Source organism: Palaemon carinicauda, chromosome 6 (genome assembly GCF_036898095.1).
Source record: "Palaemon carinicauda isolate YSFRI2023 chromosome 6, ASM3689809v2, whole genome shotgun sequence".
NCBI classification, from domain to species: Eukaryota; Metazoa; Arthropoda; class Malacostraca; order Decapoda; family Palaemonidae; genus Palaemon; species Palaemon carinicauda.
Genome location: NC_090730.1, coordinates 21,930,166 through 21,937,665, shown reverse-complemented (window position 1 = coordinate 21,937,665; position 7,500 = coordinate 21,930,166). Strand labels below are relative to the sequence as shown.

Below are 7,500 nucleotides of genomic sequence, written 5' to 3'. Positions count from 1 at the left end.
CTTTTGCCAGGAATACCTGGCTCCAAGGCCAATATATTGGCCTTGCCTGTCTCATAAATGTGATAAGGTGTTAAAGGGAATCTAAGGTCTTGTGCGGAACTGGGACGCTGTCCTTCTACTGCTGCTATTAAAGCGACTAAACACAAGTGTTCAAGACACGGGCTCTTGTGTTAGAGGCAGCCCGTAAGTAAAGGTACACTGTCCTGGTAGGCAAACAAAACTGAACTGCTAGTGTATTGCAATATTAATTTTATTAATCTAGCTGCTTCGCATGGAAATCATTGACTTTTCTCAAGTTGTTAAACGTTTTATTACCTTCACCAGAAAGTTATATTTTGATAGGCGTATTATTATGTATTTGTTTGCGATTCGCATAACTCGAAAACTGTTTGGCCGAATGTCATGAAATTTGGTAGAATGATTGACCACGATCCAAGGACAATTTGATTAGATTTTGAGAGGGATTGGAGCAAAGGTCAAGGTAACGAAAAGGTCTAAAGCGTCTCTTTCCTATATTGTGGTAAATATTTATCCAATTTGCATTAAACTAATGCAAAAATGTGCATAATTTAATTGTCTATCGTTTGATTTTGATTTGATTTGGTCAAAGGTCAAGGTAAAAAGCGCCTTTTTGCTATATCGCGGTAAATATTTATCCAATTTTCAGAAACTATTGCAAAATGTGCATGATTTAATTGTCCACCTTACGACATACATGGCAGTGACGTCATTACCCTTTTTAGCATGTGGGTTTCAAAGGTCAGCGGGGTTAATGAACTTGCAAAAAGTGCATTTTTCAAAACTACGCTGCCATTCTTATCCGATTTGTATGATTAACCAAGGTAACAAATGTGGCACTGGCGAAGGTATGCGCTCTACCGAGTGGCCATTTTAGTTGGTTTTAATTGAAGATTTATTGTTTTGGTATTTTGATCTATTTTTGACAAGATTCCGCTTCGTGTTCCTTCAGAAACTAATTGTTATATCCCACTTGCTCTTTATTATATATAGGAGATTATTACTAGCTAAGCTACAACCCTACTTTGAAAAGCAGGATGTTATAAAACCAAGGGCCCCAACAGCAAAATCTAACCGAGGCCCTTTGCGTCAACAGACGTAGGAGGAGATGATGATGATGACCTACAAATCACTGGAATCATGTTCAACGATCTTGCTTCCTGTGTCGTCAGTACACCTTACACATTGGACTGTAGACATAAAAGATTATTCACAATCCCTATCTCTGAATGGTCTCTCTGGCCTTATGGCGCAAGTTCTATAAATGGTTTAGGTCTTTCATTAATGTAATGTCTGTTTTGAGTAATTTAATTGACTGGTTTAATATTTAATAAGTAATACTTTTGCCAATATCTTAGCACACCTTTTGTTAGGCATCGACGTTACCATTACACATACATACAAGTATATGTATTTATGTATGTATGTATGTATGTATGTATTATATATATATATATATATATATATATATATATATATATATATATATATATATATATATATATATATATATAAAATACATCATCATCATCTCCTCATACGCCTATTGACGTCTCTATGTTGAATATATATATATATATATATATATATATATATATATATATATATATATATATATATATATATATATATATATATATCACAAACACACGTGATTTTAATCAATGTAAATATCACCCACGAAAGGCATTTAATACCGAATTGTATCTTGGGAATATATATCCATTTGGAATTAATTTTATGGTAACAGCTTCTGGCCGGGTAGAGATTCGAACCCCCCCCCCCTTTGGGCCGGAAACCATGCCAGCACGACTCTACCGACTGAGCTATCTTAGCTCAGTCGGTAGAGTCGTGCTGGCATGGTTTCCGGCCCAAATGGGGGGGGGGGGGGTTCAAGTCTCTACCCGGCCAGAAGCTGTTACCATAAAATGAATTCCAAATGGATATATATTCCCAAGATAGAATTCGGTATTAAATGCCTTTCGTGGGTGATATTTACATATATATATATATATATATATATATATATATATATATATATATATATATATATATACATATATATATATATATATATATATATATACATATATATATATATATACATATATATATATGTATATATATATATATATATATATATATATATATATGTATATATATATATATATATGTATATATATATATATATATATATATATATATATATATATGTATATATATATATATATATATATATATATATATATATATATATATATATATATATATATATATATATATCTATATCTGAATTAGCCAAAGACATTAAAAAGATTTGCCATTAAAAATTTTTATTTACAATTATCATCATCATTTTAGAAAAAAATCATCTGTGCAAAATTGATAAATTTCTACACACAAAAAAAAGAAAAAAAAAAAAAAAAAACTACTTGAAACCATATTACATATAACAGCATGCATGAGTTTCCAGGAATGTTACCTGGGGTTACAAGGTAAATGTTGCAAGGTAATCCCTAAGGCATTGCGTAAATACTTCAGTCTCACCTTTTGTAGCTTCAGTTGGTTTTCCTGAAGGCGGCCTTGCCTTCAAAGGACAATTACAATTTCAATTCTATGATGTGGAATGATCTTCCTAATCAGCTAGTTGAATCGGTAGAACTTCAAAAATACAAACTTGTGTTATTATTATTATTATTATTATTATTATTATTATTATTATTATTATTATTATTATTATTATTATTATTATTATTATTATTCTTATTATTATTGTTGTCATTATTATTCCTATTATCATTTTTTTATTATTATTATTATTTTTATTATCATTTTTATTATTATTATTATTGTTATTATTATTATTATTATTATTATTATTATTATTATTATTATTATTATTATTATTATTATTTTCATTACTTGCTAAGCTACAACCCTAGTTGGAAAAGTAGTTTGCTATAATCCCAGGGGCCCCAACAGGGAAAATATCCCAGTGAGGAAAGGAAACTAGGAAAAGTAAAATATTTTAATAACAGTGACAACATTAAAACAAATATTTCCTATATAAACCGTTAAAATGTTAACAAAACAAAGGGAAGAGAAATAAGATAGACTTGTATTCCCAAGTGTACCTTAAAGCAAGAGTTTTTATGTTGAACAGGCTGACATAAATCTCTCTTTTTAGTTTATATGTGAAAGATCTATTTGGGTGTTGTTGCTGATCTTAAAACATTTTATTTATATGGTTCATTACTTCTCTTCTAGCTTGTTTCCATATTTCCTTTCCTCACTGGGCTATTTTTCCCTGTTGAAGCCATTGGGCTTATATCGTCCTTCTTTTCCAGCTAGGGTTGCAGCTTAACTAGTAATAATAATATTATTATCATCTTTATTATTATTCTGAAGAAGTGTTTTAATTCTTTCATTCTACCTTATTTTGAGTATTGTTCTCCTGTCTGGTGTTCAGCTGCTGATTCTCATCTTAATTTGTTGGACAGAAACGTCTATTAAATGTCTTATTCCTGATCTAGATATTAATCTTTGGCACCGTCGTTCAATTAGTTCATTATGCATGTTGCATAAGATTTTTAATAACTCTGACCATCCTTTACATTCAGATCTCCCTGGACAATTCTATCCTGTTCGTAATACTAGGCAGGCTCAATACTACATAGTACTCTAGAAGTTTTATTCCAGCTGTTACCAAGTTGTGGAATGATCTTCATAATCGGGTAGTTGAATCTGTAGAACTTCAAAAGTTCAAAGTTGGAGCAAATGTTTTCATGTTGACCAGGCTGACATGAGTCTTTTTATAGTTTATATATTACATATGTGTTTTTGACGTTGTTAATAGTTTATATAGGACATATCTGTTTCGATGTTGTTACTGTTTTTAGAATTATTTATTGTTAATCTATTCTCATCATTTATTTATTTCCTTATTTCCTTTCCCCACTGAGCTATTTTTCCCTATTGGAGCCCTTGGGCTTATAGCATCTTGCTTTTCCAACTAGGGTTGTAGCTTGGCTAGTAATAATAATAATAATAATAATAATAATAATAATAATAATAATAATAATAATAATATTAGTAGCGTAGATAGCGTGGTTCCTCCAGAGTCGTAGTTTGCAAAATTATTCGAATAATTCTTGTAGTGAATGGCTAAATACTATAAAAAGCGCTTTAACAAGGTGACGACTGTTTAACAATTAAGGAAGCTTTATCTAGCACATAGAATGGTAACGCATTTAAAGTGAACACTCTTACTACTCTTAGTGTTACTTGTGTACCCTAGCCGTCAAAACCTCAAAGATTACGGCTCTCTCTCTCTCTCTCTCTCTCTCTCTCTCTCTCTCTCTCTCTCTCTCTCTCTCTCTCTCTCTATATATATATATATATATATATATATATATATATATATATATATATATATATATGTGTGTGTTTATATATCTTTATATATCTATACCTATCTCTATCTATATCTATTTTTCTATCTATATACATGAATATATATATGTATATATATATGTATACATATATATATATATATATATATATATATATATATATATATACATACATATATATATATATATATATATATATACATACATATATATATATATATATATATATATATATATATATATATATATATATATATATATATATATATATATATATATATATATATGTATATATATATACACACACACACACACACACACACATATTATATATATATATATATATATATATATATATATATATATATATATATACTGTATATGTATGCATTAATATATCTATATTTATCTATCTATCTATCTATCTATCTATCTATCTATCTATATATATATATATATATATATATATATATATATATATATATATATATATATATATATGTACATACACATATGTATGTATATATATATATATGTATATATTTATATATATATTTATATATATATATATATATATATATATATATATATATATATATATATATATATATAAATCTACGCGCACACACGGATTCAAACATTCCCACCCCCGTCCCCTTTCCTAACTACAACACGGCAATTTGTGGGGATTGTGGTTTCCGAGTGTACAGTACCTCTCGGAGGCGCACCCTCTCACTAGGATATGACTACTTCCTCTCCCCTTACCCGAGGGACGGGGAGAGACCTGAGTAGTTATTCGTCTGGTAATGCCATTAAGCGTGACTGGAAGTACACTTGCTCTTCATTACATATGGGATATTATTATTAGCTAAGCTACAACCCTAGTTGGAAAAGCAGGATGCTATAAGCCCAAGGGCTCTGACTGGTAAAATAGCTCAGTGAGGAAAGGAGATAATAAAATAAATGAAAGTACACGAGGAGCAACGGGTAATAAAATTAAATATAAAACATTTTAAGATTGGTAACAACGTTAAAATAAATCTGTACATAAACTATGAAAAGAGACTGTTCAACCTAGGGAAAAAAAATACATTCGCTGCAATTTTGAACATCTAGAGCAGTGAAAATAATTATCAGGACTAATAGCGATAAGAACACAAAAATATCCAAACGATATTGCCAGACAAATGATAACTTTGCCACCCTTTTTTTATAACACAATAATAACTGTTATGAACGTAACATAGCATCGCACCCACGGGAAAGATATTCAGGTTAGAGGATTATGGGGAACGTGAAAAAGAAGGTTACAAAAAGCGGATTCATCCTGTGTCAATTGTATCAGGAGTCAGGCGGGCTCCACCCAACCCCTCTTTTCAAATCAGGGTTGGCAGGTTGGCCTTTTTCAGGACAAAATCTTAAAATTTTACCTTTTTGTAAATTGGTTGGCGTTGGAAATATTTAATTTGGCTTTTTTTTTTTGCTCTTTTCCAAGTTGTTGGCCTGGGAAATGTGTAAGTTGATCCGTTTTAGATCTTTTTGCAGTCTATTCTCCTTGGAAATATTGAAGTTGGCACTGTTTTGTCCTTTATTGCAGTCTGTTGGTCTTCGAAATATCTAAGATGGTCCTCTTTTGGCCTTCTTTTTGCAATCTGTTAGCCTTGGAAAGTTAAGTTGGCTCTTTTTTTGTTTATTTTTGCAATCTGTTGGCCTTGGAAATATTTAAGTTGGTTCTTTTTTACTTTTTTGCAATCTGCTGGCCTTGGAAATGTTTAAGTTGGCCCTTTTTCACTTTTTTGCAATCTGCTGGCCTAGGAAATATGTAATTTGGCTATTTTTTTGTTTTTTGCAATCTGTTGGCCCTGGAAATATTCAAGTTGATGCTTCCTTGTCTGTTTTGCAATCTGTGGGCCCTGGAAATATTCAAGTTGATGCTTCCTTGTCTGTTTTGCAATCTGTGGGCCCGGGAAATATTCAAGTTGATGCTTCCTTGTCTGTTTTGCAATCTGTGGGCCCTGGAAATATTCAAGTTGATGCTTCCTTGTCTGTTTTGCAATCTGTGGGCCCTGGAAATATTCAAGTTGATGCTTCCTTGTCTGTTTTGCAATCTGTGGGCCCTGGAAATATTCACGTTGATGCTTCCTTGTCTGTTTTGCAATCTGTTGGCCCTGGAAATATTTAGGTTGGCCCTTTTTTTGGATTTTTTTTTTAATCTGCTTGCCTTGGAAATACTTAAGTTTGTCCTTTTTTTTTGGCTTTTTGCAATTTGTTGGCTTTGGAAATATTTAAGCTGGCCCTATTTGAGCTTATTTCTGCAATTCTGTTGGCCTTGGAAATATTGAAACTGGCCCTTTTTTTGCCTTTTTTTACAATCTGTTGGCCTTGGAAATATGTAAGTTGGCCCTTTTGGCGTTTTTCCAATCTATTGTCTTTGGAAATATTTAAGTTGGACTTTTTTTTTTTCAATCTGTTGGCCTTGGAAATGTTTAAGTTGGCCTTTTTTGGTTTGTTTTTGAAATCTGTTGGCCTTTTCTCGTTTATAAAACCTGGCAACACTGCTATCAATGCGACATTACCACCCAGGCAACGAGCTGACTGCTGTTTTATGCGTAATTGGGGCTTCCTGGAACGAGAATATGACAATTATAGTAATGTAACATCAAAATATAATGGGAGATTTAGGCCACAAATAATATCCGGCAATCAACGTGGCATGTTAATGGATTTGATTCTGTAAAAAAAAAAAAAAGAAAAAAAAAATATATGATGATGTATGACTTGCGGGGTGGAATTATCATTCATATTTCGCACGCTTTTTCGATTCCGTATCTTATCGCCAAAATTTGCATTAAATATCATTGGCATTTTACTAAATTATTTCCATATCAGCTCAAGATTGAATTTCCAATATTTATCTTCAAAAGTTCAAACTTGCAGCAGATGTTTTTATGTTGAACAGGCTGACATAAATCTTTTTATAGTTTATCAAATATCTGTTTTGATGTTACTATGTTTAAAAGGTTTTATTTTGATTGTTCATTATTTTTCATATCGTTTATTTATTTCCTGA

The 7,500-nt window shown here is 31.0% G+C and overlaps 1 pseudogene; it reads left to right on the top strand.

Annotated features, from left to right (window-relative positions):
- The window catches only part of LOC137642906 (hexosaminidase D-like), an 18,008-nt pseudogene that overhangs the window by 3,109 nt on the left and 7,399 nt on the right, over nt 1–7,500 (top strand).